The 11,758-nt window shown below is 37.4% G+C and overlaps 1 non-coding gene across 1 annotated transcript; it reads left to right on the forward strand.

Moving 5' to 3' along the window:
• The first annotated feature begins 1,530 nt into the window (after positions 1 to 1,530).
• LOC112636772 lies at positions 1,531 to 1,632 on the forward strand. Its single transcript, XR_003122249.1, has one exon. It is a non-coding gene; the product is annotated as a U6 spliceosomal RNA (small nuclear RNA).
• The last annotated feature ends 10,126 nt before the right edge of the window (positions 1,633 to 11,758 follow it).

Consider the following 11,758-nt stretch of genomic DNA (forward strand, 5'->3'; position numbering starts at 1 on the left):
TTTTTGGAGTAGTATATGGGACTTCCAGACCCTGGCTGGTTGGCCCTAAACTATGAAAGAAAGAAATTGCTGTCTAGAAATAAAAAGAATGGGAATTCCCCCAAGTATCCTGCAAAAGAAAGACTGAGGAAGAGGAAGGGAAGAAGAAGAGTAGCTACACATTGTACAAAATGACTGCTTCCAGAGAGCCTTCCAAATTTTCTTTCTGGAGTGATCTCAGCTCACTGAAACCTCAACCTCCTGAACTCAAGTGATCCTCACACCTAAGCATGTAGAGTAGCAGGGACTACAGGCGTGGGCCACCACATCCAGCCAATTATTTTTTTTTTAATTTTTTGTAAGGATGGGATTCCACCATGCTGCCCAGGCTGGTCTCAAACTCCTGCGCTCAAGTGCTCCTCCCACCTAGCCCTCCCAAAGTGCTGGGATTACAGGTGTAAGCCACCAGGCCTGACCTCTCCAAATTTTCAATAAAGCATTTAGAATTCATAAAAGTTGTGGAAGTGAATACTTATTTTTGAATCTGAAGATGCAGTTGAGTTCCTCTGATGAGGAACTGAGTTAGCTTATGAGGATGCATGGCCTATAAACATGTAATCACCAAGGGAATACATACAAATCTCAGGGAGGGTGCCATAGTTTGTGTGTTCCCAGAAGCAGACATTGAGACAACAACTCTAGTGCAAGTTGGTTGTTGTTGCTGTTGTTGTTGTTGTTTGAGTAAGAGTCTTGCTCTGTTGCCCAGGCTGGAGTGCAGTGGCGCAATCTTGGCTCACAGCAACCTCCATTTCCCAGGTTCAAGTGATTCTCCTGCCTCAGCCTTGCAAGTAGCTGAGATTACAGGCATGCATCACCACGCCCAGCTAAGTTTTGCATTTTTAGTAGAGCTTGGATTTCGCCATGTTGGGCAGGATGGTCTCGAACTTCTGACCTCAGGTAATCCACCCAGCTCGGCCTCCCAGAGTGCTGGGATTATAGGCATGCGCCACCTGACCCAGCCTATAGTGCAAATTGTTTATTTGGAAGGAGGAAAAAAACACCACTAGGCCAGGGAGGAACTGAGACAAGGAAGAGAAGATAGTCAAAGACATTCATTATTAAGCCATTTACCACTGTGGATGTGGACTTCATCATGTCAGGGAAGGGGAGTCCGTGTAAAACACACCCCTCAGAAGTATTTTCTGAGGAACTGGGGTATGTATATATAATTCTCATGGGTCATTGTTTGAGGGCTATTCACAGAGGAGATTCTTTGGCACCTCTGACCCCAAGAAATAAGGTAAATATATGCAGGTGCTCGAGGCTGAAATTTGGGTTAGGGAATATGGGCAGGTTACCAACATCATCTCCTCTGTAGAGTTTGGACATCCATTGGCTCTGAAATTAACATGAGTTTCAAGGCAAGTTCGATAGATTTCTGAAGGTCAGAGAAACTGTTACCATCTCCTGAATGGCATGACAGTATTTTATTTTGCTTTAAATTTGTCCTCACAGGGAATTGATTCTTTCTAAGAAAGTCTTTATACAGCGCTGCTTTGGCAACATATATACTAAAATTGGAACAATACCGAAAATATTAGCATAGCCGTGTGAAAGGATGACATGCAAATTTGTGAAGCATTATATATACATATTTTTACAGGGTGACTATAGTCAATAATCATTTAATTGTACATTTTAAAATAACTTAAAAAGTCTAATTGGATTGTTTGTAACAAGAATAAATGCTTGCGGGTGAATACCCTATCTTTCCTGATGTGATTACATATAGCATGTCTGTATCAAAACATCTCATGTACCTCATAAATATATATACTACTATGTACCTGTAAAAATCAAAAATTAGAAAAAGAGAAGGAAGTCTCCATACAGATAGGACTAGGGAATATGTTACTTGAGAGACTGATCTGTACTTTTCTCCTGAAACCTTCAGATTCTAATGATTCTCTTCCAAATATCCATGTTCTCTGTCCAAAGCGTTTTTGGGGGGCATCTTAGGATGGTTTCTTCTTTGCATAATGCTATTAAACTAGTGTAAAAGCTGTCATGCTTCAACTTTAAGTACATAGTCTTTTAAAATGGCATTTGATGACATCTAATTTCTCCAAGAATCGCCTTTTTATTTTAATGCTGTTATGTCTGTTTATTCCTCCAAGTCCATAATTTGCTGTACTGGAGAGTTATTATTCTTGCTTTTGGAAAGAAAGACAAAAAATCCAGATGTAGTCCAAATATAAACTGTTCACAGAATTACATAAATACCATTCCATTCCCAGTATAATACATGTAAGCACATGGACATCTCTCGCTCCAACTCTAATTGCTCCAGAGCTTAGCTGTTTAACCATTTTAAATAGCATTGAATGGTCTCTGTAGGCATCACATTTGATATGTGTAAGTATTCAATACATACTTATAGACTGGTACACAGAAAGGGGAAAGACTATCACTTCACTTATTTTGAAATGATACACAGGTTTAATAGAAATAGAAATGTAAATCAATAATTTGGGGAAATACATATTATTCTTTCAATAATTTCTCTAAAAGTTTTTATTTTTTGTTGTTTTAACTCTAGTATTTCAATTATCTTTTTTTTCCCTCATAGTTTCAATCTGAGTATTGAATTTTCTTTGGCCTGAAAACATTTTAGTTCCTTTCCAAGTTAACAATGACTTCTTTTTCTTCTACCTTTTTAATGTCCACAATAGAGTCTCTAATACGGGGGCCATCCCAGCCTCCATGATTATGAAGACAGCACTGGTTCTCTTCCTTCATAGTTCCACGAGGGTTATCATTCTGCTTTTTCTCTACTTCAGGTGGAAGTGTTTCTTCTGAACCAATTATCTTCCCATCTTTGTCCTCTGAAGAATCAGTTTTCCACTCCCAGCTATTTTCTTTCTTAGGGTAAGTTTTATGTCTGGGTCATTTTGCTTATTTCTCTACCCTCTTAAAACCTGAATTCCTCTGCCTTAGAGAATTCTCAACTTCATGTATTATTTGACATGTTTAAAATTTCTTCGATTCTAAGGGAATTTTGTCTTACTGGTATGTGAGAAGCACAAAACAGGTCGTCACTTCAAAAACACAGAAACATATGTTTCCTAAAGAAAGAACCCACAGCTACATTTTGCAGGTACTGTGAAAAACATCTTGTAAGTGAATTATCCAACTACTGTGTTTTATCTTCCCTTATCCACTACTAGGTACAAATTCTGGAAATTATTGAACTCTGAAAACACTTCACGAATGATTATGAAGGAGTTATTCTTAACTTGACCATTTTTGTAATTCATTGGCCATACCCTGATATTCGTCTTCCTAACAACACTAAAGATGACTGACTACTTACAAGAAAACTGATTCTTTGTGGAAATAACTTCTAACAACTAAACATTTGTCTCAATAGCTTCAATATTTTGTTAGGAAAAGTTGATAGTTGTCAACTTTTTTTTTTTTTTTTTTTGACAACTATCAACTTTTCCTAAAAAAATACCTGATGTAGGAGGAAAGTGAAAATGACACTGTCATCTAGAGAACTAGAAGGGAGTGAATGATGGCCTTTGACCTACCCTTGAAAGAGTTGTTCTTGTATAATACAATCATTTAAGAAGAAGGAGCCAGGGTAATTCTATGGGTAAATACAGTCTTTCTTAGCTATGGGTCAGGGGAGTGGGGTTAGCAGGTGTGTGTATGTTATAGGGGGTTGCTTCATTCAGGCTTTTCCCCAAACTCCAGTCCCAGGAAGAGAGAATTCAAAACAAAGCAAAAATTGTTAAGGCTTCACCGGACTATCTATCCACCTCCTCCGACCTAAGAGTAAAATCAAGAAAGCATACACAGCAGCAAATTTGGCAAGGAAAGGCCTTGTCCACGTGCCCTATCCGGGGCTAGCAAGAGTACTTTATTCTTTAGCCTATGCATATGGAACTGCTACGGTTTCTTCAACCCTCTCAGTTGAGGCATTGTAACTGTAATATTGTAGCAGCCTGCCTAGAGTGATGGGATTCAAATCAATCCAGAGAAGCAGTGTTACACCGTGTTATGTTTTGATTGTATCCCCACACCCAAATTTCATTGTCAGTTATAGTTACCATAATCACCATGTATGGTGGGAAGGACCAGGTGCAGAGAATTGAATCATGGGGACTGTTTCCCCCATCCTATTCTCATGATAGTGAGTGAGTTCTCATGAGATCTGATGGTCTTATAAGGGTCTTCCCCCTTCGCTGGGTTCTGATTTCTTCTCCTCTCTATCATCATGTGAAGAAGGACATGTTTGCTTCCCTTTCCGCTATGATTGTAAGTTTCCTGAGGACTCTTCAGCCATGTGAACTGAGTCAATTAAACCTCTTTCCTTTATAAATTACCGTGTCTCTGGTATGTCTTTATTAGCAGCATGAGAACAGACTAATATACACCCACTCTGCAGGGAGGTCAGTGCAAAGCAAGCCCGGATAGCCTCGGATTGCACGGGCCACAGAGGGGAAAGTGTTGGTAGTTGTAAGTGTTAAGGCAGTGATTAGGTACTTATCTACCAAAGGACAGAAATTCAACTGTGGGGAATCCAGGCCTCCTAGTGGTTGATACTCAGCTGTGGTTTAGGTAAAACTTCCTAAATACATTACTTTGCTTTGTTCAATGGTAACAGATGCACTTATGTTTCTTCTCCCTGCCCTGTCCCCGACCTGCAGCCCTCGGCGTCATTTCTGCACAGTTAAGCAGTGTCTTACTGTCTGCCTTCCAGTCACTCTATGCCCATGCCCAATAAAATGCAGTGACATTATTCAATACACTTACCGAGAGTAAGAGACTTTGTAGTTTATAACAGCCATATTGATATTCATGCTTATCATTTTATACAGTTACAGGTGATACTAAAACATCTTTCAGTAAGAAGAATTTGTTTAACATCTAGCCATCCAATATTAACCACTGAGAATAGAAATAGTAGTAAGAATAATAAAACATGGGCACTGCCCTCAAAGAGTTTATAATCTAATGGCGGCGGGGGGGGGGCAGGCAAGTCAACAAATTATTATAATGTAGTATATTAACCTACACAGAGATCAGAGAAGGAGGGCCTCTAACACAGATGTAAGGTAGAGGGATAAGGAATAGAGTAAAAGGAAATTATTATTAGTGCAGGATTCTTGGAGGAAAATGTGCCTACTTCCTGTTCACAAGGATAAATAGAAAATATTCAAAATGGGCATAAGAGGACAAACAAGGCAGAGAATCCAGAGAAAACATGGTGTACCCTGGGGAACTGCTAAGTAGGGCTGGAACACAACATAGTGGTTCAGGCACAATTTGAGCTGAATCAGGAGAGACAGGCTGGTATGGGATCATGGAGAGCCTTAGATACCATGACCAGGATCCCAGCATCTAACAAGATGGAAGATAGAGAACCGATGAATGATGCTATGGGCTGAATTATACCTGCTCCCTCAGTCCCATGGGGTGAGTCCTCCATCCAGTGTGACTATTTAGAGACAGGGCTTTTAGGAGGTAATTAAGATTAAATGAGGTCATAAGGATGGAGTCCTAATCTGATAGGATTGGTGGCTTTATAAGAAGGGGATGAGATCTCTCTCTCTCTCCCTCCCTCTCTCTCTCTCTCTCTCTCTCTCTCTCTCTCTCCAAGTGCATGTGCCAAGGAAAGGCCCTGTGAGGACAGTGAGAAGTTGGATCTGAAAGCCAGGAAGAGAGCTCTCGCCAGAACCCAACCATGCTGACACACTAATCTCAGACTTCCAGATACAAGAACTGTAAGAAAATCAATTTCTGTTGTATAAGTCATCTAGTCCCTAGTATTTTATTACAGTAACCTGTACCTACTAAGATAAATGATGTCAAACGAGGGACTGGCATGTGTATCACATGATGTGTATCAAATGAAGAGTGTGCTTAGGGTAGCTAGTAGATTGCAAAAGGAGTAAAACTGAAGGTGGAGGACCATTTAGGACAGTATCTACTAAGCACCCAGATTACAAGTAAGGAGACTTTCCACTAAGGTGTGGGTAGAAAGACTGAGTGAAGACACTGGATTCGCTGAACTTAGAGATACAACAGATGTTGTAGGTAAGCGTTTGAGGTTACAAAGTTAAATTCTGTCTTACACTATGGTGTAGTTGAAGAAACCTTTTTCGGGAAAATGTCCATTGGTGTATAAGCCAGACCAGCTTAATCAGGCACAGGAAAGCTGCAATGTGTCACAAAATGTTGAAAGCAAATGCAGGAGTGAAGGTGTCATGATTAACTACTTGCTGTGGATTTCTATTCTTCTGAGAGACTGTTTCATTCTCTCATGGCTCAGTACAGAAGCCAATGTCAATCCAAGTTTTAACTATCTGAAAAGCTTGGTTTCATTCTTGATGTTATTTTCTCCCTCCACTTTAGATGTTCCCCTGTGTGCATCCAACTCTGAAGAAGACTGGCATAGCTGATGTTGCCAGTCAGTGAGCTGACTATGATAAAAAAAAAAAAAAAAAAAAAAGGGAGAGCACATTTTTAGATGTTCTTTCCCTAGTGTATGTTTTTGTCAACTTTGTCATAGATCAGTTGGCTCTAGATACATGGCTATATTTCTGGGTTCTCTATTCTCTTCCATCAACCTGTGTCAACAGATATTCTTAGTAGTCATAAATAAAGGGGACAATATTGGAAAATAGTGTAATATGAAATATAATAAGAGTTCTGTAAAGTATCTTAATGGGACAAGTGTCCTCAGAAATTCTCCATAAAAAAGAAACAAAAAAGATATGATGACTTAAGAGAATGAAATATAAAACAAGAATGTATTGAATGTAATGTTTCCAATAGAATAAATTTAAATATATATTAATTGTATATAACATATGTATATATACACACGTGTGTATGTATATTTAACTCTAACAAAATAAAGTATCATTAGAGGAAAAATCTAAAATATATAAATATCCAATAATAAACTAGTACATAATAAGTACTCAGTAAAATTAGGCATTTATAATTCTACATGATATAATTTATAGTTTTTGATTATTGGAAGTTAAAATAATAGATTTAAGTACACAATACTTAAAGTTTCACAGGCATAACAAATTGGAACACAGACAGACTTAGAAATCATTTTACAACCAAATGTAGAAATCATAGGATCACAAAACATTAGTGCTGAGAGGAATTTTAAAGAGCATTTAAATGTTCGTTTTGTAGATGTGGGAAATGGCATGAATCTGTTACGGCCTACATGTTGAATGGAGAGCTTGCCTCCCATGACATGTGGTATTTTAGTGGAGAAGAAAGAAAGAATATACAGTAAAGTGAAGAATCGTTTGTGGTTGACTTAGAATGTTTTACAAGAAGTAAGAAGGGCATGTTTAAATTACTCATAAGAGAATGTCCTAAAGGCAAGAGCAATTTAACAATGGAATAGCCACCCGAAGAGGTCATTGAGAAAACATCAATAAGACATTCAGAAAGAGATTAAATATAATTCTAAAGGGAATAATATAAGTGTCTGGCAATAACATGCACTAGGTACAGAGGTCTGAATACAATGACCTGTCATTTTCCCCATAGTCCCTGTGTCTATGATTCAAGTAAAATAATCATGAGAGCAAATAGAGGTAAGGTGAACATCAAAAGGGAAAAAATCATGAGACAAAATAAGATAAGACTACCAGAACTGACATGGTAGCACAGAGGAAAACAATTCTTTCCGAGACTAAAAGCTTTCTAAGCAGCATTCTGGTGGCAGTTTTGTCTGCTTTCATCTACAGGAGCAACGGCAAAAAACTCACTTGCCTTTCTGTCAAAACTCCCATTATTTTAAGTTGTTTTTCATAATCTGTAACAGAAGCACTGTATGCCTTTAAGTTATTACACCCTCATCATGGAAGAGATGGCCCAAAGAAAGGAACTTCTACAAAACCCCAAATTCGGTCAGAACTAACCTCCAATGCCCTTAGTAATTTATGAAGGTTTATGCTGGTGGCAATAATGTTACTATGCAGAATCATAAAATTAGAAAAAGTGTTGTCTTTGTCTTTTCAGTCTGCTATAACAAAATACCATAGACTGGGTCATATAAACAACAGAAATTTATTTCTCACTACTTTGGAGACTGGGAAGTTGAAGATCAATCACTTGGCAGACTCAGTGTCTGGTAAGAGCTCTTTTCCTGGTTTGAAGATAGCTATCTTCTAGCTGTGTCCTCACATGGCAGAAGGGATGAGGGATCTCTCTGGGGTCTCTTTTATAACTAATCCCATTTATGAGGGCTCCACCCTCATGACCTGATCACCCCCCAAAGGCCCATTGTCCTAATAGCATCACATAGGGGGTTAGGATTTCAACATATGAATTTGGGGGTGACAGAAATATTAAGACCATGCATCTCTCGACTGAAAGTAACTGTATACATCCATAGGCATAAAACTTCATGTAGGCCGGGCGCAGTGGCTCATGCCTGTAATCCCAGCACTTTGGGAGGCCAAGGAGAGTGGATCATGAGGTCAGGAGATCGAGACCATCCTGGCTAATACGGTGAAACCCCGTCTCTACTAAAAATACAAAAAAATTAGCCGGGTATGGTGGTGGTCGCCTGTAGTCCCAGCTACTCGGGAGGCTGAGGCAGGAGAATGTCGTGAACCCGGGAGGCGGAGCTTGCAGTGAGCCAAGATGGCGCCACTGCACTCCAGTCTGGGCGACAGAGAGAGACTCTGTCAAAAAAAACAAAACAAATCAAAACAAAAATACCTCATGTAATTGGAAAGCAGTAGCATGGGCTTGTTTATGCTCAATACTAAGGCATGCATCTATATAAGAATATAATCACACACACCACTATCCACATCAGAATGGGCCAAACACACTCCAGGAAAATATAGGTGAACATTAACATTATCTCAATGTGAGAAAAATCTTTCTAAGCAGGAAATGAAACCCAGAAACTATATTTTTAAAAATGTTGATTTTTGATTACGTTAAAATCTTTAAATTTTGCGTGTCAAAAATCAATATAAATAAGATTGAAAATCAAATAAGGTGAAAAAATGAATTTGAAAAATACACTAAAGGCAAAAGTTAACACATGTACTATATACAAAGCCTTTGAAATTCATGAGAGGTAAACATTCAGTTTTTCCACGTTGAGAAAATTTTCAGATAATCACATATGTACCATTGCACAGATACAAATAACCAGTGAACATAATAAGCTTCATCACAAATCAAAAATGTGAATTAGATAAGATATATTTTTCAGTGATCAAGAGGTAAATATTCTTTAAAAATAACACATAATTTTGATGAGAATAGATAAAACAAATGGCCATATACCATTGAGGATATACAAAATGTATGAAAAGTTTCTGAAGAATAATTTGGGAACATAGATCAAAACCCTTGAATTTTGTATATGTTTTCACGCAAAATTCTAAATATTTTTCAAAAGAAATTATCAGCAAGAAAGGAATATCATTACAAGGATATTTATCCCATCACTGTTCAAGGCAAAGCAAAATGAGATAACTTTGATAAAGTTTTCCTGGTGACCCCTGTGTGGCTCCCAGTGCTTATTTTCTAATTCCACACAAATCATTTTCACTAAACAACATGTCTAGACTTTTATAAGCCTTCAGTATAAAAGTTCTTCTCTGAATTTTATGGGATTCATTTTATATTGCTAGACCCTTAGGTATCTTTGAGAAGTGACAAAAGAAAAAGTTTGCATGCAATGTAAATAAGTGCTGTACAATTAACCATAGAAAAATAATTTCTAAAGTGCTGTTTCCCAAGACATTTTAAGAAAATGTGTACATTAGATATCTACGTATCTGAGCTATTCCCTGAATGGTAATAATTTTAGGCATATTCTTAATGTTTCCTTGTGATTATATTTTTCAAAATAATTCAAGTTTAAGTTGCTTAAAAATAAGGCAGTATCAGAATTTCCTGAATATGAATTTGAAAGCCCTAACTGAAAGGATTATACAAAAGCCCCTTTGATGGCAATTAATTGAAAATGGCTTAGTGCTTTGGTATTTCCTTTTGGAAGGTTCTACGGTTAAATATAAAGTAGAAAAATTTCTGTTCTTTTACCTTATATTCATGTTGTCACTTAACTCTAAGTGTTTAAATTATAAAACACTGACACAATATATCATGAAAGGAAGAATAATCAATATAATTTTAAAAAGAGTACAGGATTTTTTCAAACATTTTTAAAAGAATGATTGATTCCTTAATAAGTTTATTTCTTTAATTTTCTTATCAAATGGGATCTTGAAACTATGGTGAACACTTTATTTACATAGCAGTGCATATTCCTGGGAAGGTGTGTTATCATTCTTATTAAGGTATGATTACTTATTAGGTAGATGGCATATATAATGGGGTTTCATTGCCAAAAAAATCTGAAAAGAAAAGGGAACCTGTGGTCTTGTTTTTATATCAGTTATTAAGTATTAATTAAACAAATTTTATTGAGTTTCTAGTCTGATCTAGTCACCAGTTTAGGTAGGGAAGATATTGTTCCTGTCCAGAATGAGTTGAGTATAATATGAAGATACTAATGAAATATAAAATTGAATCATTTTAATTTGAGTAATTATTACTTTTATAATGGTATACACAACATGTATGGGACCCTCAAAGGATTGCTCTGGTTTATCTAGGGGTTTATTGAATAAATCACAGAGACAATTGCCTTTGATCCGAGACCTGACATAGCAAGCTGTGTTAATATGAAGGTGGGTAGGGTGCTAACATCACAGCTTGATTAAGGACACGGAGATTTAGAAGAACATAGTATGTTTTAGAAATGCCAGTAGCTTAATATTGTTGTGCCAAGAATGGCAGAAGACAGGACTGGACAAGTTAGGTGAAAAATATTTTTGATATGTAAAGGATTCCAATGCTCACAGCCATGTTGTGGTGGTTGAGAGGAGGGCAGACAAGCAGCTTGGGCCAGGGACTGGCCACACCATCTCAAGAAGTCAGATATTCAAATCCTGTTCATCTCACCACATCTGTTTCATCTGAGGAATTGCCAGGCACTGTAGTTGGGAAGGTCTGCTGTGGATGATGAGAATTCACAGAGCAATAAGTAATAGAATTTATATAGAGATGTTTTCACTCATTTGTTTGATTATTACTGCTAGGCTGAAACAGAAACTTTGGAATTGTGACCCACCTCACAATGCTTCACCCCTATTCTTGTGATTCCATAGGTTCTGTGGTAACTTCAAGCCATAGAATCAGTACAGACTCTTGAGTGGCATTTCAGAGACAACTACTTGAGTTGGAATCATTGTAGCCCTTGAATGAAACAGTGCTATGTTCAAATCTTCACGCCACCATTATTCTCTGTGTCCTTTTATTTTTCCTCTCTGAAAGTAGCTAAAATAACTTACTTTAACAGAGTAATTGAGGGTTATAAAAAAATAGGAAAATGTGTCTGAGATTTAGTAGGAATTCAGTAAATGTTATTTTGATTATTCTGTTTATTACTGGAGGGTGATGATAGATTCAACGTAGTCTCTATGTTATTCTCCAGGAGCTAGCTGGAGACCGTGGAGTTTCAGAAACTGCCTTACAAAGTGTGGCTGAAGTCAAGAGTCCTCTACAGCTGTGTAGCACCTTGACATTTTATTTTAAACAGAGTGAAAATGAAATATATATTATGTACCCTGCTTCCCTAAGGAGCAGCCTTTAAGTTTTCTATCCTTACACACTAGCCTATGGATAAACAAAATAAAATAATGGT

Source organism: Theropithecus gelada, chromosome 12 (assembly GCF_003255815.1).
Source record: "Theropithecus gelada isolate Dixy chromosome 12, Tgel_1.0, whole genome shotgun sequence".
NCBI lineage: Eukaryota > Metazoa > Chordata > Mammalia > Primates > Cercopithecidae > Theropithecus > Theropithecus gelada.